We start from the raw sequence: 24,728 nt of genomic DNA on the forward strand, positions 1-24,728 counted from the left end.
TGAAGATTTTGAGACAAATTTCTGAAAAGGCAGATAAAAATGTCACACCTGTGTAAGAAAAAAGCAAAATAAGAACTTGCTGGACATACACTTAATGAATAAATTAATTTGAATGAATATCCAAAAATTTTGATGTCATCTAGCATTTTTGTAAACGAGTAGTTTATTAAACATCTTTTCTTTCTCTGTTTCTCTTCTCTATCACTTTTTTCTGCCCTGCAGAATACCTTGAGTCTGGGTAGAAGTCCAGTGGCATCAAAGCTTTTATTCTGTTGTGAAGTAACATGGGCAATACAGAGAAAAGGAACAATAAACAAGAGTTAAGGATTTATTACAAAGTACTTCCACAGGCATTATTCAAGAACCTAAAAAGAACCCCCCAAAAAAGACAAAAAAATTAAAAAAAGTAGAAAAAACAAACCCAAAAGCAAAACACAAGCCACCCCCAAAATCTAAAATAAACCCCGGAATTTTCCAGGAGTTGTTTCCAAGAGCTGGTTTTCCTCCCAATTTTCCATTTCATTTATAGTTATGACTTTTCTTTTAAATAGTCAGCAACTGTGATATGTAGAGCCCTCCGGTGGAAGGTGCAATTTTTTTACTTTGGCAGCAAATCAATCTGTTCAGAAAGATAAGCTATGAGGCTGCAAATGAAAGGGGAAAATCACAGGGAGGAGTCTGCAGCTCAAAGGGAGATAGTTGAGCAGGTAATCAAGGTGCAGAGAGGAAGGCCTCAGGAAAGAAAAGACAACTATCCTCAGGAGCAAAGGGGAATTGGCAGAATTTCATGCAAAGGAGAAATCAAATAACGCCCTCCCTAGAAAAGACATAGCAAGAACTGTGCATATTTCTTTTGCATCACACACAGTTCCTTCAAGATTCTTTATTGTAAAAGCTAAGGGATTCCAGTTTCTATTCAGATAAAACCTGTCTTTCCCAAATGTAATGCTTTCTTGGGAGCTCATTCTAAGGAGAGAATCTACGTACCCACTTCAGAGTTCTGGGCAAGTTGTGATCCCACCACAAGTAGGAGGATCGCTTGGATGAGTGCATATATCCAATTCAAATGAAATTTAGAGTGTTCAGTGGAATACTTGAACAGAAGTTGTACTCCTCTATGAATAACTGATAATATTTCAGCTGCAAAGTACAGATTTAAGTATTGACATCTGCTAACTTTGTAACTAATCATTTCAGGGTAACATCTACTAGTGGCAGACAACTCTGTATCAAAATAACTATACCAAAAGGTCACCGTATATTCTGATAGCATCCCCCCTCCAAGCTCTTCTGCACTGGGTGACAAAGAAAAACATCTTGGTGCCTATCCATCTCTGGTAAGTGTTTGTGAGAGGGAAAACAGCAGAATGGATGGTAACACAGCAGGTGCAGGGTAGACCAAGCAGGTCAGGATGAATACAAGCACAGGAATACCATGAAAATATCAGCACCTATTGTTTGGTGTAATTTGCACCCTCATAGTGCTATGGTATCCATATGATGTTGGAACACTGAAAAGGCCATCTCCCAAGCCGGGGTGAGGAATTTGTTTCTTTTCTTGGAATACATTCCCTATAGGCATCCTTATTTGTTATGATTTCACAGAGTTTTCAGAGACCTATGCTAACAGAAAATGAAACAAACACCTCTATGCCTTTTATGTTAGTTCATATTGCATACTTTACGAGTATTTGTAGAGTGATAGATATTGAATATTTCAACCTAAGGAAACAAAAACAATCATTAGAATTTGAGACACAAAGCTTTAATGTAAACAACTACTTGGTTATTAATTTTTAATTTTTTTTGAGAGGTTCTTATTTTGTCTAAAAGAAGTGACTTGCAGCCATTAAAAGCAAGAATTTCCAAGTTAAAAGGAAGTGTATTTTGCTAGGGTTTTAGGTTTATAATCTGTTTAAATAAAATCTTATGGTATATTGATTAAAGCTTAAGCTTGTGGCTAGGGAAAGAGTAAGCAGACAGAAATTTGCTTGCTTTCTGTGGATAACTATGAAGAAAAAACATATTTTTTCCTTGCAAGGTAAGCATCCATAATAACGATTTCATACAACTGGAAACAGAAAACACATTCATTTTGATAACTGACACTAATTTGAAAGTGTTAAAATTATTTTAAAAGCACTGTATTAAATTCTAAAGATGAAAATGGCTCAGATCTCACTTCCCCCCCATTGTATACATTTAAATTATAGCTCAAAACATGCTGTAGTCAGTGACTGCATGTGTTGCCATCTCTGAGAGTCAAATAGGTCCTTATGCTTTCACTTCACCCCATTCATACCTTGAATAGAGAAAATGGCAGTTACTTTAAAATGTAGCTATTGAAACACATTTCCTCTTATACAAGAAAGATTGGGATAATGTCACAGCACTACCCAAACTAGCCACCTGCAGCAAGGCTTTTACTATCCCATACCAGGTTAACTTCAATAAGTAGTTCCAGCACCTTGCCCCAGCACAGCCACCAACCCCCGCAAGGTTTCAACAGTACATCTACTGCTCATGCTGTTTCTTCATCCTCTTCAGGCCAGTCTACCCTGCTTCTTGCCTCTGGTGCATCTGGATTGTTCCTTCTCCAGGCTTCTCTTCCAGCCAGCCACTCCTCATCAGGCCCTTCTTCTCCCAGGGCCTCTCCTCGTCCTCCTACATCCAGAGTGCTCTCTCCTCTGCTTCTTCTAGGTCTCTCTTCATTCAGTTCTCCCTTTTCTATCCCTCTTTGAGCTATTTAACTACTTAGCAGGAACCAGCCACAGCTGCACCTTACCCACATCAGTCAACCCGCCGCCCCTGAAGCAAGCCCACAGCTGTATATTATTATATGTTAATTAACTCAGCTTCATTCCTCTATAATTCCTTTACAAGATAGGGCTGATAAAAGCTACAAAGAAGGAAACCTGATAAAACTTTTGTATGCCACAGCCCTGCAAGGTAAGAAGAAAAAGATGCAGACTGAAGTACAATAGTAATATACTGACAGTGAGATTTTTATTTATTTAAGAGAGGCAAACCTGAAGGAGCAAAGGAACCACACAGAGGTCCTTAGGGGTATGTAATTTGCAGGGAGAGGCCAGAGAATGGGAAGCTGAGGAAATTTTTTGAATTTTCACACTTGCTAAATGCCTTAATAAGCATAAAGCTTAGTAGATAGAACACTATGCTAATACTAGGAGTATTAATATATGTGTGTATATATATATGTGGTTCCTTTGCTGCTTCTAGTTTGCATCTTTTTATTACCACATTATATATGCAGAACATTTTTATATCTCTCTATATAAACATGTATATAAATATATGTGTATATCCTGGTTTCAGCTGGGTTAATTTTCTTCTTAGTAGCTGGTGCCGTGCTGTGTTTTGGATTTGGTGTGAGAACAGCGTTGATAACACACTGATGTTTTTGATTGTTGCTGGGTAATGATTATACTGTCATGGACTTTTCAGGTTTTTGGGCCCTGCTAGCAAGAGGTCTGGAAGGGCACGGAAAATTGGGAGGGGGACACAGCCAGGGCAGGTGACCTGAACTAGCCAAAAGGATATTCAATACCATATGATGTCATGCTGAGTATATAAAATGGGGGAAGAAGAAGGAAGGTGGGGATGTTCAGAGTGATGGTGTTTGTCTTCTGGAGTGTGATGGAGCCCTGCTTCCCTGGGGATGGCTGAACACCTGCCTGCCCATGGGAAGCAGTGGATTAATTTCCTGTTTTGCTTTGCTTGCGTACGTGGCTTTTGCTTTACCTATTAAACTGTCTTTATCTTAAGCCCCCTGCTTTCTAACTTTCACTCTTTTGATCCTCAACCCCATCCTACAGTGGATGAGTGAGCAAGTTAGTTGCAAGTTGTGTTACTTAGTTGCCAGCTGGAGTTAAAGAATAACAACAGTTAAATGCCTTTATAGTTCTTCCTTTCTGTGTTTTTACATGGATGCTTGTTCTGAGTGTGAGGAGACCAGATAGTTGTGAAGAGTTTATTTACAGTTTTTCATGATAAGTGTACCATCACTAAAAATCAAAGCCTGTAGATTGTGACAGAAGCTTCTGTGAATATGTGAAATAAATGAGGCATGAAGTGAGCACGAAGAACAAAGGCATCACTTCAAAACTACAGAGAATCTTGCAATGAACTTTTGCTGTATGAATGTAAATGTTTTTCTCTAAGGAGAATACAATAATTTTAGCTACACAAGAAAATGTATTGACATGGGAGTAAAATTTGAACTGTGCATAATCTACTGTAGAAGCAGATTAAGATACTTGTCCTTGAGAAAGCTTATTCACATTGGGAACTGTATTGTAAAACTAGTATCACTGATTAGATATTGCTGATGTCATTGGTTAGGCTATAGCTCAAGCAATTACATTAGTGAATATCCTCATGTAGAAAAGCCCTTCATGTAGCACAGTTTTGGAAAGCAAAAAAGCAGAACAAAACAAAAGTAAGCCAAAACATAGCCAAAATAAACTTGCAATGATATAGCATACTTGTTGCATAGAGTTCTATGTTTTGACCTGACTTTGCTTTGCCAAGAAACCAGAAAACACATCACAGCAGCTAGAAAAGCCCTGAGAAACTGAGAACAATATTGTTATGAGACTTGGTCATCTTGGACCATGGGCAGAATGAGATGTAAATTCATAAATGCAAGCCCATGTGGACATATACACTCAGTTACGTAAGTATTATTATTGGTAACAGCGAACTAAAGAACATAAAAAGGGGCACAAAGCCCCATAAATATTTAGAGAAGCTTGCATGGAAATGCCTCCTGTGTTCCTGTTTTAAAAGTACAGTTTTCTCTCTCACTCATGGTAGTCCTAGTATATCAAAGACAACACCAAGGTGATGAATCCACAGTCTACCTGCTAGCATATTACCTCTTTTATGAAGCGTTTAGCATCTTTGTGGGGTTTACATAATATTGAGTGTTTACATTGAGAGTAAAATTACTAGGGCTGTGGTGTGGAAGTTGACAGAAGGAAGAAGGCTTCCTTGTTTTGTCCCCCACTTGTCCATGTATATTCTGAATCCCACAGGATTTATTTTGTGGGATTCCCCACTGCTGCTACACATACTATTGGAAAATTACTATACTCTCATACCTCCCAAATGGCATCTAGGTTGCAGGATGATGGTCAAACAATTGAAATAATTTTTTTTTTTTTTTTTTTTTTTAAGAGAGAGTTGTGAGATAGTAAAATATCAATGGATATCTACAAAACAAAAACACAGGTGGCAGAAAAGGAGAGAAAGCTTTATGTTTGTATACAGTCTACTATGTCACAAAATATGAAAACTCTGAGATGAGGTTTCTAAGGCCTTACCATTACATAAAATTGCAGACTCTGTGTTATAAATGAATCTTGACACAAATACGCAGGGGTAGGGTAGGGGGTGGAGGGGGAGAAATGAATAAGCAAGCACATATAAAACTAAGCAAGGATTTTTTTTTTTTTGTTATTTGAGTTAAACTTTAGAGGAATTTGTAGGGTAATATCAGTGTAAATCAGCAGTGATCGATGGAGTTACTTTACCATAAAATTGCTGCAAAATGAGAATGGAGCTCAAGGTGTTTACAGACCCTTAATTTTTAAGAAAACAAACACCTCCTCTTTAAGTGTGAAATGTCTACCTGAAAGCTGTCTGAAATTTTGTCAACTATTTGATTCAACTTATTTAACATGCACTTTAAAAGAAGATACACCTACAGAACTCAAGCAGCTTTGACGTCTTCTGCACAAGCAAGCTGCACTGCCTCTGTGGGAGAGGCAGGATGACATTGATAAGGTTCAGGAAGGACTGATCCTTTCAGAAGTGTTAGCGTTTCAGAGCCCCCACATTTTTCACCACACACATACCAGACAACATCATTTTCTCCTCTCTGTGCTATTTGTAGACTGTAAAAAAAATAAATATGATTTTATCAAAGTACCAGAGTAACACCCCAGATGGTTGGGGTCATCATATAAATAGAAAAACTGAGTGGGCCCTCTATCTGCATGAACTTAATGAAACCTCATGCTGCATTCACCTCAATTATTTTCACAACTGAAATAAATCAGGCTAAGTTTTGTGGAAAATTTTTTGAGGCCTGCCAAGCTTCTACTGAAAGTTCCTTCTCTATACCTCTGAGGAGTCAATCTATTTTCTGTTCTTAAAGCAATGAGTGGAAGTGCATCAAGCTGGCAGCATTTTTAGGCTCATTCTTAATCTTTGAGATTCTCTTTGTCCATGGAAATTTATGGACTCCTTTACTGAGGCCTTACATTTACCTATAAGAACATATTTTACAGGCATTCTTCAACTTGGATCAGAGGAATCCTTTTCCCCTCCTGCAGCCATTGCAAGTGGCAGACAAATGAGACTGGCATGGAAATTATGAGTTGGATGATAAGATCGCATTTACGTAATTCAAAAAGTATTACAGAGACATAGAAAAAAGTTTTAAATATTTAATATTCTCAGTGATCGCTCTTAGTGTAATTTCTGTGTTACAAAGGCTGTTACACACACATACGTACAAACACTGATCGTGATACCAAGAAAGTCACTCATACTACCTAATAAGACAGAATTAAATGTTTAGTTTAATGTCTAAACAGGCATCGTAAAGGTGATGAAAAAAAATACAGAGGTAAAATGACTGAATAAAACAACAGGTAAAAAATATACAATACCAGGTATTAGAACTGCTGTCTTACTATAGTCCTACCAACTACATGTTCAATACAGCTATAATATAATCTGCATTAATATCTTCCTACGCTGACTCATACTTACTTTTCTATTTACCTTAGCATTTTCTGTAGTTTCCTAACTAATTCAAAGAGCAATGATGGCTTTCTGTGCTTACACAGTTATAAATTTTAAAATTGATCAAGACACATGCATTTCGTAAAATCAGAGCAGATTAAAAAATGAGTGTGTTTTTTCCATCAAGGAGCTTTATTTCGTTTTCTAAACTGTCAGTAAAAATACAGGTGTGGCAAACAATTAAAAACTAAAAAAAGCTTCTGAGCTGTATTTTCAGATTACATGCATGTGTTAGTAGCAGCAGCGTAGCCAAAGGTGATTGAAAAAACATAGTGCTTGGGGACATGGTTTAGTGGTGGACTTGTGGTTAGACACAATGATCTTAATTATCTTTTCCTAGCTAAATTATTTTGTAATTCTGTGTAAAGGTGCCTGTGTCAGTTAAATGCTTACTGTTTTAAAACAGGTCCAGCTAGCTTTCTTTTAATATTTCAGAATATTGTTTTTTAGGGAGATAAGTTTTTCAAAACAACTTTGGCTGAAAGGAATGATAATGCTTGGCTCAGGGGTCCTCAAGCTACAGCCCGCGGGCTGGATACGGCCCCCCAGGATCCTCAACCTGGCCCCCGGCATTTACAGAACCCCCCTGCACCCACCCACCCCACCCCCCGCCAGGGGTTGGGGGGGGGGGCAACCAAGCAGCCGCAGATGGCTGCCTGCCACTTCATCTGCACGCCGGCCCCCTGTTTAAAAAGTTTGAGGACCCCAGGCTTAACTTATCAACGGGTCAAGTTTTATACAGCTAGTGAATGGCTGCAAATTAGGACAAGAAAAAATCTGGACCAGCATGTAAACTGTGGCAGACAATACGCTGTTGCTACTGTCCCAGAGGCTATTGGAAAAACAAATAAACAAACAAACAAAAAAACATACAAAAAGCAAAACTGTGTAAATAGTTCTGTGCTTCTAATAAAGTATCAGGTATCAGTTGTTGCATCAATATTCCTAAACACCAGTTGACTCCCTTGCTCTCTGTGTTCTTGCACACCCTAGTCTAGTGCGATATTAAACTATGACAATATCTCTTGCTTTTTTTTTTTTTTCTGAGCAATACTTGTCACAGCTAAAATCCTGTAGTTCTATCGCTTCAACTAGAAAGAAAGCCTAGCCATGACAAACTCAGCTGTTTTTGAAGATGACTCCATTTAGTCAGCAACTTGTTGCATTTTTTTTCAATTTGTTTGTTAAAACTGAAGACAGTACCAGCCTCATACATACTGGACTAAGAATGGTTTTGTTCTGGAAGCCATCCCAGTGGTTACTCCAATACATCACACAGCTGGACATAGCTTTTTACACTTACTGTCAATTCAGATGAGAATTGAGCAGTTCTTAGATTTCCTATTTCATTATTTTTCTTCTGAGCTACTGAGATTTTAATGTTTGATAGCTCTATTGTGAGGAAAGACCCAGAAAAATTCTACACTTATTTTTTTTTAATGTTTTCTGGGGGCACACTTTTTCTGTCATCTTAAATAACTTTTTTTTTTTTAATTATTGCTAAATTAATTCCCCTCAATCTGATGAAACAAAATCAATCAGATAGGAATATTCATTTTGGCAACTATTTTTTCCATCATGCTAATATAAAACCTTAAATGTACATTTAGATATTGTATAAAATCCTTAGACTGCTATCATAGGAGGGAATATAGGTTGAATTGTGAATGTGAACAGGTGGCAGGTGTGTGTGTCAGAGAGAGAGAGATATGAGAGAGAGATGAGAAGGAGGGCAGATGTCCAAACTTAAGCATCTAAACTCTCAAGCAGGTGCCTGTTTCTTGCTAGGTGCAGCCAGTATGGGTTTATTGTAAATTTTGACAATGACTGGTTTAAACAAAAGTAGTACGTCCTGAATCCTCCATTTAGACAGACGTGAGGCAGAAGCATCAAATAGGAGGTGGATCAGGCATTGTGCTTCTGCATCTAGCTTCTGGTTGGAAAACTGTGAGCCTGTAAAGAAAAGGAAACTGAAAAGTAGAACTGATCCAAAAAGAACATGATGCAGATTCTGGCTAGAGGGAAGATCCTGGAAGAGGAGAAAGATCCTGGAGATGAGAGAGTTATGTGGAGATGAATGCTGTGAGACACAAACCTCAGTATCCAGATCCATTATGGGTTGATTTCTCCATCTGTCCTGAAATTCATGAGTTTTCACCTCCAAAAAAATCCATGTTGAAGATGACCACACCGATATGTTCTTGAAATACTCCTTTTTAACAAAATAAAGACAAAGACTCACTGGCTTTCACTTCTATTACTGCTAGAAAACAAATTTGGGTCTGTAAGAAATGAAGCATGATTGCTATTCATTATCCTGCTGGATATGGTACAGTGATCTTAGCACAATGAATAGAATGAACTGTTTCACAGAGTTTACAATTGACAATGGTGCTCCATTGGCTAACATAATATTTAATTTATTAGTGCTCTTGTCAGTCATTAAAAAATGCACACAAAAAAAATCGAAGATAAGAATAAATGTCTGAAAATCTTTGTAAGAGCATCCTTCATTATTACAGAATCATAAAAAGGCTTGTGTTGGAAGGGGCCCCTTAAAGGTTGTCTAGTCCAGCCCTGCTGCCATGGTCAGGGACATCTGCCATTGGAACAGGTAGCTCAAAGGCCCATCCAAACTGACCCTGAACACATCCAGTGATGGGGTGTCCACAACTTCTCTGGGCAGCGTGTTCCAGTGCTTCACTATCTTCATTGCAAAATATCTCTTCCTTATGTCCAGTCTAAATCCACTCCCTTTCAGATTAAAATAATTTCCCTTTGTCCTATGACTACAGGCTTTGGTAAAAAGTCTTTCTCTGCCTTTCTAATAAGCCCCCTTTATATATAGAAAGGTCAAAATAAGATGTAGCTAGAGCCTTCTCTTCTCTAGGCTGAATATCCCCAACTCTTTCAGCCTGTCCTGGTAGGGGAGGTGCCCAGCTCCCTGATCATCTTCATGGCTCTCCTTCAGACCCACTTGAGCAGGTCCATGTCTGTCTTATATTAAGGGATCCAGAGCTGAACACAGTACTCCACGTGGGATCTCACGAGACTGGAGTAGAGGGGGCGAATCGCCTCCCTCAACCTGCTGGCCAAGCTTCTTTTGATGCAGCCCAGGATAAAATTTACTTTCTGGGCTGTGAGAACACATTGCCAGGTCATGTCCAATTTTTCATTTGCCAGTACCTCAAAGTCCTTCTCTGTAGGGCTGCTCTCAATCCTTTCATCTCCCAGTCTGTAGTGATACTGGGGCTTACCTTGACCCAGATGCAGTACCTTGCACATGGCCTTCTTGAACTTCATGAGATTCACACAGGCCCGCTCTTCAAGCCTGTCAAGGTCCCTCTGGATATCCCCCCTTCCCTCAAGCATATCAGCTGTACCACTCAGCTTGTTGCCATCTGCAAACTTGCCAAGGGTGCACTCAATCCCACTGTCTATGTCATTAATGAAGGCATTAAACAGTACTTGTTCCATTACATCCCCTTGAGGGACATCACTCGTTACTGGTTTCCACTTGGATATTGAGCCAACTGTAACTCTTTGGACACAGCCATCCGGCCAATATCTTATCCATCTAACAGTAAAACCATCAAACCTGCATGTGTCCAATTTAGTGGCGAGAATACTGTGGGGGATCATATCAAAGGCCTTACAGAAGTTCAAGTAGATAGCATCTGCAGGTCCTTGTTCACTGATGCAGTCAGTCCATGTTAGAGGGCTGCTAGATTAGCCAGGCAGGATTTGCCTTTGATGAAGCCACATTGGCTGTCCCTAATCCATATGGCTGTCTCTGTCTTCCATATATTTTGACATGTCTTTCAGGACGATCTGTTCCATGATCTTACTGGGCACAGAGGTGAAGCTTGCTGGTCAGTAGTTCCCAGGGTCCATTCTAGCCTTTTAAAAATGGGTGTGTTGTTTCCTTTCTTTTCTAGTCACTGAGGACATCACTCAACTGCCATGACTTTTCAAATAAGATGGTGAGTGGCTTAGCTACTACATCAACCAATTCCCTCGGGATGCTGGGACGCATCTCATCAGGTCCCATGCACATACTTATATTTGGGTTCATCAGGTGGTCTTGAACCTGATCTTATCCTATGATGGGAGGGACTTTGCCGCCTCAGTCCCTTCCCTGAGGTTTAGGGGCTTGAAAGATATGGGAAGAGAGATTACTTTTCAAAACCAAGGCAAAAATGTTGTTGAGTACCTCTGCCTTCTCCATTTTGTTGTCACCAGCTCTCCCATCTTATTTATCAGGGAGGATGCATTTTCTTTAATCTTCCTTCTGGCCAATGTACCTGTAAAAGCCCTTTTATTCTTTGCATCTCTTCCCAAAATCAGCTCCAACTATTCTTGAGCTTTCCCTGATCCCATTCCTACACATCTGGACAGCATCCCTATATTCTGCCCAGATTGTATGTCCCTGGTTCCACTGCCTGTGCATTTCCTTTTTACACTTCAGTTTGACCAGAATGTCCTTACTGAGCCACACTGGTCTCCTGTCTTCCTTGCCTGATTTCTTATAGAAGGGCACCAATAGATCTTGTGCTCTGAGAATAATGCCCTTAAAAAGCCAGCTCTTTAGTCCTTCACACTTCTCAGAAAAGGAAAACCATTTTCTTTATCTTCTGATGTCATATCCTTGGCAAGGAGCTGGCTCACTAAAGTTGTCATGGATTGCAGACTCAAGGGCATTAGCCAGGAGCTTCATGATTCTGTTTACAAGATGAGCAGGAAGCTAGGTAAAATTACTGTTACCTAAAAATCTCCAGAAACTGAAATAAGTCCATTTTGTATATTTTGGGCAGGATAACACAATTCCTGGATTTATTTTTATCATGTTTTCCAAAAGCCACAGTAAATTGGACATTTTTGAAAAGGACAGATACCACCAAAAATAAAAGTCACTGTCAGTCAGGTGGGCTTTTGTGTTCAGTGACAGCTGATATATCTTTCTGATCTTTTTTCAGATAAAAAACGTTCAAGTGTGATTCACCTAGGAAGAAGAGTTCTTTAAAAAGAAGAGATAAAATGCATCTCAAATTTTATCATTTCAGCACTCTTGATGGGTATAGGCCTTAAAATGAAGAAACAAAACTCCTTTACTTTTACTTTTAAATAAGAATGAATTTTGGGCTGCAATTTTTACATTTTCTGAAGTCCTTTCTACCCACAGTAGTTAAACACTTTAAAGTAGGGGAAATGCTTTTCAAAAGGTGTTTTATTGCTTTTCTGCACATTTGAAAGTATTTCAATATAATAATTTCTATTATATCACTTGCTAGTGTATGACTTAAAGTTTTCTGAGATCCTTCCAGTGACCACAGGTGAAGCCTCTAGTCTATCCGCTTTATGCTCACTGGAAAGGTCCTGTAAATATCAGCTATTACGTAGGAGATCCTTTGTAACATATTTAAGGATTTAAAATACCAATGGACTACTACTAGTTGTACAATTTGCTTTCCAAAACCCAAAATAGGTTTGCAAGAGTTTGGAGATAAAATTCAACCTCACCAACTGCGTTGCAGGGAGTAGTTGTTATAGTCATTCATGGATATATTAGTTGACTACCAGGTCTGGTAAAATTTCTTTAAATCTCATAGTGTAGGGGTGTGCAGATAACTGCAGACAGTAGCTGTCAGCAGTCTCTTGTTCATGTCAGGTAGCACAGAATATCAGGTGAAAATGAGCTTTTCTCAACATCTTAATATGTTGGAGTGCTCTTTCAACAGAAGAAACATAAGTCTTTGGACTGCCTTGCAAGACTTCCTCACCTGTTTGCTTTCTCTAAGCTTACATGCAAGCTAAAACTTAAGAGGCTGATATAAAAGTCCTGATCAAATTTGCTTGTGTTCCCTGGAGCAGATGTAGGATTTCACATAACCACACCCTACAGCTTTGATGGAGGGAGGATCTTACATAGGCTGTTAATGCATAGGTTAATTTTATCTCCACTGAGCCACAGCATGGCTTAAAAGTTATTTTTTTCCCTTAAGCTGGTGACAAGGCAATCATGCTGGCATGAAAAAGGAAACAGAAAGGGAACAGAAACAACCTGGAGTGATGAGAGGGTAATGGCCTGAAGGAAATTAGCAGTGAGAAGTAACACCATTTGATTTGATGCTTCCAAAAAACCTCAGCAAAATGAAAAGGGTTATGAAAATAAATGTAAAAAGAATAAAAAAGTGTAGCTGGGTGTAGGTTTGAGTCACAGAAAGAATGCAAAATTTGCAAGAATATAGCCTTTTTGTGAATTAGATTGCCGTCTCCACAGATAGCACAGGATACTGCAGTGGATAGACTCCTGTTCCATGTCCTATTCTAGAACACACTGTTTTAACGCAGCTACGGTGGTATGTAGATATGTAATTGTTCTAGAATACAGACATTAGCTAATGATCTATTAGTGGGACATAGAGACCTGAAGTGGATTCTTTCACTAACAACCATTTTAATTTCTGTATGCAGTTACTAAATTAAATCTAGACTGAAGAACATCTGTATGAAGGGGTTTCTCCTTTTTTCCCTGGTAATAAGGAAGTTTTTGTTCTTTATGAAAAATCCTGCCCGTTAGTTGTTGAAGTACACATATTTGGAACTAAAATATGACTTACATATATGTATTTAGGTGTTTATCCTATCCAAGTCTCCAATCTGAGTCTGAAATGACATGGTTTCACTGAATTATTTGCATGCACAGATTCACTGAGTAATTCACTGACATCTCTTTTAGAATTTCTTGCTCAAAGTAGGGTCAGAAAAGGTTGCTCAAGGCTTTTATCCAGTTGAGTCTCCATCTCCAAGAATGGAGACTGCACAGCTTCCCTGAGTAGCCTGCTTCATTGCGTGGCAGTATACAGGGTGAAAGGCTTTTTCCTACACCAAGTTTGAACACCTCCTTTTTCAATTTATGACAGCTGTCTGTTGTTTTCTCACTGTGTACTTGAATAAAGACCCTGTTTGATTCTTGTCACTCTGAAAGCCAAATGTGTCTCCAGTGCCTCCCTGCAGTCACTGTTAGATTAAAAAATATATATTCAGACCATGAGACACAGAGCAACCTACTTCATGAAGAGTTTGAGAAAGCAAAACAGCTCATGGAGATTTGTCTTTTTTGGTCACTTTAATTTTATCTTGGTAAGAACATACTTGAGGATTAAACATTGATTGTTTCAAATAACTTTAAATTCCATAGGGCAATATTATATTTTATTTTCACATCTTTCTTTGTGTCTGCCCTTCTCTGCCCTACAATGAACAACAGCCTGTTAAATGGCAAGACACAATAACACCTCCACTCTTTCTCTCTTGAGTCGCTTGCTTTTGCCACCATCCAAAAAGACAGGGAATTCAGTTAGGATTGTAACCTAGGTCAGACACCACAGAGATATAGGATACTAAAGAGCAGTGGTTTGTGGTCTACATCTACTCACCTGGAAGCTTGCAAGAATACTTTGCATTTTTAATCCCATATATGAAGTTAAACATGAGTTGTCTTTAACTCTGTTGTCTTGTTTGACACATATGGAGGTAATATCATCAATTCAACTACTTGGCTTTTGGGTACATAACCAACTGCTGTTCTACAAAAGATTGCATATATGGGATACGTTCCCGTCTGTTCAGAGCTCTGAAAAAAAAACAGTATCATGAGAAGATCTTGAAGAAGTAAGTGAGGGCAAGAGTCTAGGAATACAATTTTAGAAGCAGACTCCATCTTATCTCACTGAAGAAGCCCAGAATATATTTAAAAGGCAGGTTATCTCTTCTGTAAGTACATGACTTGTATGGGTAGGACTTACTTTTGTCTAATATAAACCTGTTTTTATTTATAATATGGTCTTTTTACATCACTTCACTTTTGGTGTGCTCAGAATGAAAATCGATAAAATTTATTCCTTCAAAAATTGAAACACAATAATATATTGCTTTTGCATTATTAAACTGAGTAATTCACATCGGAAAGGACCTTAGGACATCTCTTGCCCAATTTTCTGCTCAAAGTGGGGTCAGCTGTGAGGTCAAAAAAAGGTTGCTTAGAGCTTTTGTTCAGTTGGGTGTTCAAAGTAGGGTAAGAGCACCTTACTGTAAAGAAAAACCTAAATTATTTGTACAAAAATGGAAATAAAATAATATATTTCTTTCACATTATTTAACTTTTAATATCACAGTTTGAAACAAGGAGAATTAAAAAATACATTCTCTTTTATGAAATCATAAAAACTTTGCTATTTATTGTTTTTCCCCCTATCAACTAGGCATTTCTTTATTAATTTGTGATCAACAATCTATACTAAATGAAAACCTTCAAACCTCTGTTTACATGCCACATGCATTTCCAGATGGAAAAAAAAAATAGTTTATTGATGCTGTATAACCTGGGCATATGCAATGACAAGTGCCATAAATACAAATAGTAAAATGTTAATATAGTTATTTAGCATATTGGTACATAATTGTCACAACACTCCTCATACTCTTCATGTCAGTCCCTCTGCTGCCTTCTCCTTGTCTCTCCTCATCCTGGTCTGTCTCTCTCTGTCTCTCTCTCTCTCTCCCCACCACCCCTGAAGCCAGCTGTATATTAATCAATGTTAATTAACCCACCTTCATTCCTCTACACATAACGATTACACAGTGAAAACTTTCCTTAACTCCATTAGAATAAAGATACTAGATTTAAAGTAATAAGAAGAAATAATAACATTTTAAAAGCTACAATTGTTTGATAAGTATATTATCAAACAAGTTATCTCAGGTTTCAGAGGTTTTTGTTTTGTCTCATTAATGGTCTTAAATTGTACTGAACAAAACCTCAGAATTAAGTTTTTAAGAACACATATCAAAAGTGTTTTCCTCACTCATTCCCTTGCCCTTTTTCTGGAACTGTTTTGATACTTTTCCACTCTTAATATTAAAACACAAGAAAAAAAGCCTAACAATATAAAAGAATCGATAAATACAATGGAGACACTTGCAGAATTCTGTTTCCAATGTTAAAAAGAATACACTTTGTACATGTAAAGACTGTAAAAAAGGTCTCTACAAGTATTAATCCCTAATCAACATCTCCTGACGAGCATTTCAAAGTCCATAAACTGAGAGCTGCTAAGGTATTTCAACTCCTTGAATAGTTCATAATTCTCATTCAATAACAGATGACTGTTCAAGTTGGGGCTGTTCCTTTAAATGTACACTGTCAAAACTGAGCCATGATGTACAACTGGCATATCTTCTGTCAGGTTCTGAGACTTTTCCCCAAGCAGAATGATGCTTTCTTTGCAACTTGTTGACTTCAGTGAGGCTCTGGTAAGTTGATTGCTACATAACAGAAGTAGTCCCCTACAGCATGATGCAGTTTTACTAATATTTAATGGACAGAATTTAAATGTATGTAATTTCAACCCTTTCAGCAATGCATATGCTTACTTCCTTCTAAAGGATGTGCAAATTGCTTTGCTTAACGAGGATTTATAATAACCTTTTTGGACTATTGGTCCATGCCTTAGTTTTCCACAGAATATTCCTTATCACCAAAGTTGTTTCATTCTAGAATTGCTGTTGTAAATCCACATGAGGAATGAATAGTCATTTCTGAAAAATAGCAACTGTGCATTAGCATCTATTGTTTCAAAGAAAATTAGAGGCAGATCTGAAGCCAGTGGATATCTTTGTATAGCATCTGTGCATTTTTGTTTGAGAACTGACAACTAGCTAGCTAATTCTATACCTAATAGAACCCAATACTATTCTGTAATCAGTAACAGCTCAAAATGAGCCATTATGTTCTATCATGTGAAAAATTTGTGTGCTTAAAGGACAGTTTCCAAGGCAGCTTTCACACAAAAGTCATTAGCCAGCAAGTCCCCAACCATGAATTTCCATGATAGAATGTAATAGTTCTGAAGAAACTGCTATGGTCTATTGGGTCAATAATTTGCATTTTAAGTAGGGCCTAAAAATGTATTTCTCTGACAGATTGGAGTTGTTATGGCTTATTGGGTCAAAAATGTATTTTGTAAATACTCCCTAAATAGGCATTTACATAATTTGTATATTTAAAAGTCTGTAATTGAGTATCTGCACAACAGACCATAATGGCTCCTTTAGAATTATTTAGATCTCGTTTGTGATGCTTAAAAATTCTAATATTAAAGAATGCAATTGATATGAAAATATTGAAAAACTGAATTCACTAAAGATTTGTGTTTTTCAAGTTCCTTTTTTGCTGTCCTCTTTGATTTACTGCACTGCATTAGCACAGTATGTTAATTAATATTCATTCTCTGTTTTTTTTTATTGGAGGGAAAACACAGTGTTTGGTAGGTCAAAGGCCAAAGCAACACCTGAAGAAACTACTTTTGTCCAACAGAATAATTTTAGTTATTACTGTGGTTACAATTCAGCTTCATTATGAAATACTTAATCAAAAGTACTCTTTAAAATAGTTCCAGGATTAAGCAGAGGGGCAGCTATGTCTGAATAAATCTCTTCTAACTTTTGCCTTCTTCAGAGTTTGGCTTCTAATCCATGTTATTATCTAAAATAACTCTACAGTCAGAGAAGTGAGTACAGGCAATCACACTATCTGGCTTGGTTTGCCCCTTCAAAGAGAATGAGTAGTTCTCAAGTATGCACAGCTTGCTTTGTCAGTGACTGTAGAAGGAACCCAACTGGTACCTTAGAATAAAGACCTATTTAAAAAAATAAAAAATTTAAAACCATCTTTAGCTGGCTACAGCTAGATGAGATTAATCCTGTCCTTACCGAAACGCATTAGGCAAACTACTGTCCTAGTCTTTTATGCTTTAGCTCAAGAAGCAAAGTTAGGCAACTGGTACAGGGAATTTCAAGGTATCTTCATACATTATTACTTCCAAAATCCTTACGGTCATATTGGAGATACCATGACAATTCTCTCATACTATTTCCTTCTATACATTCATCAAAATCCTTATGTAATTTGCCGTATTTTCTGCAACATTTTAGAAGTATTTTTGCTGCTTAGCTTGGTTGCATACAAGACAAAAATGTATCTTTAACATTAAATTATATTCAATGATTTAAACAGTCTCAAAAGTAATTGTTATCTCAAATTGTCATATTATTCCTTCAAGCATTTGCAAACAGTTCAGTAAGAACACTCAAGATGTGAGCTGATGTAGGTTAGTGACAAGTGTCATGTGAGCTTTTTGGATTTGATAACTTCTGCAACAAAAAGAGTTTCAGTTCAACTGAAGTATAAAATGCAAAATGAACAGTCATTGTATGTCAGCTAAGCAGTTCAGCATTAGATTTGTAGCTGATGTATGAGCAATGCAGCTTCAAGTATTCATGGTATTAACAGTGCCCGTAAAAGATAAACTTATTCTCCATGAAGAAGGTCAGCACAGGCTTTATTTAAGCCTTCAATATAAGATTAAGGAAATCTTAAGATATAAAACTTGTTTTGGGTTTCTGTACAGAGAACTTCACCTTCAGAACTGCGTGAAAAAGGAACCCAGAAAGGAACAGGTTTGAATCTAGGTTGTTTAAAATTACTAGTAATTGTTTGTGTATCAGGGTTTTTTCCATGTTTCATCCAGAGTAATTTTCTCCATATCACTGACATACATTGGGAAAAACTCTTACCATCTCTGATTCACATGTTTCAGTGAGTAAAAAGGATGAATGCATTTTAGTAATTTCTACTGTGCAGAATGCAAAAGTAATTACCAGTTCATATTCCTGTATTTGTTGTCCATTTTATGCAGCAAAATCAGTACATCATCAAACTACCATCAATTAACAATCACAGTTATGTAATGAAAAAATGCGTTAGGACATGCCTGTGCTGTTGAAGAAACCAAGTTCAGAGCAGTATTTTCAAGATTTTAGCTAATTCTGTTTCTATATTGGCAGAAAGGAACTAGACCATGTTTCACACAACTGTACAATTAGAACTTCCCTAGAGTGATAATCAGTAATGAAATATAAAACAAGGTTAATGCTGAGCTTGACAGAACTGTCACTAATGATAATGCGTAAGGGCAGCTCTATCACTCTTGAGGAGGAATGTGATTTTTGGTTCCTTCAGATTTTCTGTGGGTAAGTACGCTGATGTGTCTATAATTTCCATTGACTATATTAAATAACATATTTAGATGCTTGAAAACCTTGGGAGATAAGGTTTGAATTCAAACTAACAAATAGTGATGTTCAGGGTATGCTAAATAAAAGGTAGCTGACTGCAAATCAATCTGGTTAAGAGAAGCTGCATTTGCAGATAATGCAAAGATGTATGATCCATACTGCTTATAGTGTTTCCCAGTATACCAGCTGACCTGTGATGAACAGTAAATGATACAGTAGAACTATGTGGAATGTTTTGCATGTTAAATGAAAATGCTGGGTATCAAATAAAATAAAATCAAAGGAATTCTGACATTCTGTCATTTTTGCTTTGATCAAATTGAATGTAAGTTTCGGTTTCTTTTTGAGAAATGTGAACGGATTCTCAGCAATCTTTCCTTTAAGGGACATATTTACTGCACTTGTGCAAATGGAGATTTTAAACAGTGTGCACATTTCTGTATCCCAGGCGTCAACATATTTTCTCTCTTATGCTTTCTTTTACTAAAGCGATCTTCTGTCGATGTCCCTAGAATCTGCTCTGAAGTATTGCACTATCAAGATAATTTGCTGTTTCTCTTGCTTTTTCTCCTACCTTCTACCAACTACCACTTTCACTGATTTCACTTTCTTCCATGTTGAGGTAGCTGGATCTTCTGTTATGACATTAATTGTTATAATAATGACGAAAGCATCTTACTCCTTTCATCAAATGAATCTCCTTCTCTCCCCTGAAACTAAGTTGCTTAAAATACACAGATCAAAGTGATACAACTGAATTAAAAAACATTTCTGAACTTGGAAAAGTCTGTGCAAGTCTGGTATGTGGAAGGACTAATACAGGCTTTATATCAAAGTTGAAAAATGTTAATCTCCTGTCACCTGAATGGCAGCAAGATATGCAACTAAATTGTGGGGTAAATTTAATCTCAATGGGTAAAGAATTTCTGTATAAACCCTCTTCTGGTTAAAATACTCCATAGAATATTCCTCTGCAGCTCTCTTGAGTAGCGTTCCTGACCCTACCAAAGATAATGGGTAAAACTCACACTGACTTCAAAGAAATCTGCCTGGAAGTTTGCCTGCTTTATTTTGCAGCATTACTGTAATTTCTTTTGCAGTAAAGCTCCCCTATATTTCAAAAGAGAAAGACAAAGAAAATAAATAAACCAGTCTTACTTTTCTTAGAATAATGGTATAGTATGGCCAAAGAGTACTTGCAGGAGTTTTGTTACTTTGTATGAACAATCTGTATTTGCATGAGTGAGATTCTTTGGAGGATGGAAAAGAGAAGTGACATTACTCAATATACATATATTCATGCTAGCAATGCAAAGAAAAGTAATCAGAGCTCCAGGACTAGTACGCTGCCTGAAATATCTAAAGGTGAGGATTAATTCAGTTAACTTCTTCAAAAAAAAGGCTCCTTTGGTAATTCTCACATGTGAGTATAACTTCTCTTAGCTTTGTATTCCCCATAGTCCCCCACAGATTTCCCAAACATTCCTATGCTATTGTTCAACACCTGATGCTGTAAAATCATTTATATTACATGACAGACTGTGTAATAAAATCCTTCCAACATATCAATCCTTGCGGCTTTTTAGAGATGTGCTTAAGGTAGCAAAACATCTATTACTTGCAGATAGTTGTACCAAGCACAATATTCTTTTACTCACCAAGAACTGCTATCGGTTGTCTGAAGTCTCAGCCTCTATCTAGCAGTCACACAACTGTTTCATGCTACTCCTCAAAGGCTCGTAATTTTCCATAAGCAGCAATGCTTCCTTTGGTGCCTTACATTATGTGTCATCAATCTTGGCAATTCATGTGCAGCTAGCCAAAAACCCAGATGAATAACTTACTGTCTTTCAGAGGAACAGTGGATGGGGATAAGGGGCAGGGCATGGAAAGATTTGTGAATGGAAATAATCAAGTGGACAATTATTTAGATTTCTGATTCCCCTCCCCACCCCTCAGGGTGAGGGGGGAGTGACTGAGTGGCTGAGTGGTACTTAATTACTGGCTGGAGTTAAACCACGACAGAACCTTTGTCCCACAAGGCTGATCTATCACAGTGGCACAATTTTTAATAGTTGTTTTCAAGGAATTTTAAAATGTCAGTCAATTGAATACTTCACCTGTGTGTTATCCTTCCAGAACTTATTTTTTTCAGATACATAATTCAGAACATAATTCATGACAGCTCACTATGGACAAACAATGTGAGCTTCTGTTCAGAATTTCTTACTCCTTGCTCAGATGTGTTTGCAAAGGAAAGGAATTGCAAATTTAGAAACATCAAATACAGGGCTTTACTTTGGAACAATACTTCCGTTTCTTATTCTGTGGAAGTAGCTTCTTCATTGTTATTAAGATAGCCTTTTCCAAAAAGTAACTAAATGATGGCAGGAGAAATTCCACGTTTCTTGTTCCTTATTCTTTTGCTATAGCCTATATTTTTCCCATACGCCCTATGAGTTACAGAAAAGCCATTCAACTTCCAAGCCTGAAAAGTCATATAAATTCAGTAAGAAATGGGGAAAAAAAGTCATATCTTTTATTCATAGTGCCTCCTTTTATGCCTTGTCCTTGGCCAAGAAGTCATGATATAAAAATAAGAGGGAAAAAATATGACTAACCAGAAAAAAGAACATCTAGGACACTGTTGCATTTAGGAAGTAGAAATACGGTTCTAGGACTTTAGTACTGATGCATACTCTACTCTCAAACATTTGTGATAATTTATTTTATTCTGAAATTAGTGAATTTAATGGTGTTCTTTCAAATAACTATAACAAACTTCCTGTTTCCTCTGAACTTTAGCTTACCTGCATGACCTTTATTTGTTTCCCTTCAGTAATATTTGTGTCCTTTCTAAATTTACATGAGTGCCTTTAAATTACAATTCACCAAGACAATTAATTATTTTTTAATGGACTGTTTTTTCTGGTGTTCAACAATATGGAGAAAAAACCTGCTAAATCAGAAGAGATCATAGTGGTGATGGATAAAAAGAAATGCATTTTCAAGGTCATTCTTCTAATTCTTAGACTGGTTTACAATGAAGTTTTTCAAAGCTTTTTAGGTATGTAGAAATACAAACAGATACTTTAGAACACTCCAAGTAGTTCTTAACATCTTTTTAATTTAATATGAATTGTCCATTTCTGTTTTGAAAAACTAACAGCTTTCTAGCTCTGTCTTTACACACCTAAATGCCCATGAAATCTGGGAAATAACAGTCCAGTTATCCTCAGGGTACTCAGCCCCTTGAGCTGGAAGACAGGGACAAGGAGTAGAATTAAGTCCCCATAGTCCAGGAGGAAACAGTGTCCTGCTGCTCTACCTAGACACACATAAGGCTATGGAGCAGGATAAGATCTGCCCAAGGGTATGGAGGGAGCTGGCAGAGTTTCTCACAAAGCCACACTCCATCATTTATCAGCAGTCCTGGCTAACTGGGGAGGTCCCAGAAGACTGGAGGTTAACCTATGTGATGCCCATCTACAAAAAGGGCCAGAAGCAGGATCCAATAAACCACACACCTGCCAGCCTGACCTTGGTGCCAGAGAAGGTTATGGCACAGATCACCCTGAGTGACATCACATGATACATGCAGAACAAGAAGGGGATCAGGCCCTGCCAGCATGGGTTTATGACAGGCAGGCCCTGCTTGACGCACTGGTCTCCTTCTATGACATGGTGACCTGCCTAATGGATGAGGCTGTGGATATTGTCTGCCTGGACTTTAGTAAAGCCTTTGACACTGTCTCCTACAGCATTCTCCTGTGGAAACTGGCTAGGCATGGCTTGGATGAGTCAGCTCTGCACTGGGTAAAATGGTTTGATAGTTGAACACAGAAGAATGGTGGTGAACAATGACATCCAGTCTGTGGCCAGTTACAAGTTCTATTCCCCAAGGATCAGTACTGAGGGCAGTTCTGTTTAATATTTTTATCAATGATCTGGAGGAAAGGATCAAGTGCACCCTCATAACACCAAGTTGGGCAGGAGTGTTGATCTGCTTAAGGGTAAGAAGGTTCTACAGAGGGATCTGGACAGGCTGGATCAATGGGCCAATTGTATGAGATTCAACAAGGCTAGGTGCCGAGTCCTGCACTTGGGTCACAACAACGCCATGCAAGGCAACAGGCTTGGGGAAGAGTGGCTGGAAAGCTGCCTAGCAGAAAAGGACCTCTGGGTGCTGCTTGACAGCCAGCTGAACATGAGCCAGCGATGTGCCCAAGAAGGCCAACAGCGCCCTGGCTTGTATCCAAAATAGTGTGGCCAGCAGGACAAGGGAAATGATTGTCCCCCTGTACACTGGTGAGGCCGCACCTCGAACCCTGTGTTCAGTTTTGGGCCCCTCACTGCAAGAAAGACACTGAGGTGCTGGAGTATGTCCAGAGCAGGGCAAAAAAGCTGGTGAAAGGTCTGGAGTACACGTCTTATGAGCAGTGACTGAGGAAATTGGGGTTGTTTAGCCTGGAGAAAAGGAGGCTCGGCGGGGACCTTATCGCTCTCTACAAGTACCTTAAAGGAGGTGGTAGACAGGTGGGTATTGTTCTCTTTTCCCAAATAACAGGCAATAAGGCAAAAGGAAATGGCCTCAAGTTGTGCCAGGGGCAGTTTAGATTGGATATTAGGAAAAGTTTCTTTACTGAAGGGGTTGTCAAACATTGGAACAGGCTGCCCAGGGACTTGGTGGAATCACCGTCCCTGGAGGTGTTTAAGAAACATGTAGATGCAGTGCTTACTGACATGGTTTAGTTTAGTGATGGACTTGGCAGTCCTGGGTTAACAGTGGGATTAGACTATCTAAAAGGTTTTTTCCAACCTAATTTATTTGACGATTCTATGATTTTTATTTTTTTTTTTTGGTAGTCATGCACTCCTAACAATTCAGAGCTACAGCTGCAGATCAAGCAGACGTATATAGGCTGGCTTCATCTCAGCTTTTCAGTGTAGCCTGAGTTTCAGGTTGTTGTGCATACCTCTATTTGGAGTGCTTTAAAACTAATACATCTATATACCCGAAAGCTGATTTACACATCTGAATTACTAACATGATTTTTAAAACCTTTTTGGATGTGCTTAAAGAACTTCCCTGACAAAAGATGTTTTCCAGATAATGGCCTACTTGTTTCTGGCTTGTGTTGAGAACTCATTGCAAATATGATCCAAAATATCTCTTATTACACTTATGTCCTTGTTATGTTTGTATTTCATTTCAGCAAGCTCAGACTTTTGGCTATTTACACCGAGGTCAGCTATCAAGAAATCAAGAGAAATGTGCAGTCTTCTTGAAGGGTGAAATTATTTTTATTGTATTTATGTACACAGTTATTTTCCAAAGGAGCTGATAGAGAACACTATTAAATAAGAATGAATATTCTTCTTATATTTCTGGGGTTTATGATGGAACTATTTTGCAATATTCATCTAATAAATAACTGACATGGTTATTAGCCCACCAATGAGAAATTAAGACAGGTACTGAGATACCAAGCTATGTTTAATTTCCTCAGTAATATCTAGGCTAATTTTAATACTACCACACTTAGTTTATCAAGTTCTTACAGAACCTCTGATCCCCTAAGGAATGGAATATAAGACACAGCCTTTTTACTGCTCAGTTTACACTGAAGTGCAATCAATCAGAAGGTACTTTCTGAAAGAGAGGAGCAGTTTATCTTGACCTCTAAGAGACTAAAGAAATCCCTATGCACTATCAAAGGTTGTCACAAAACTGACATTGACAAAGGATGCAGCAC

Source organism: Falco cherrug, chromosome 3 (assembly GCF_023634085.1).
Source record: "Falco cherrug isolate bFalChe1 chromosome 3, bFalChe1.pri, whole genome shotgun sequence".
NCBI lineage: Eukaryota > Metazoa > Chordata > Aves > Falconiformes > Falconidae > Falco > Falco cherrug.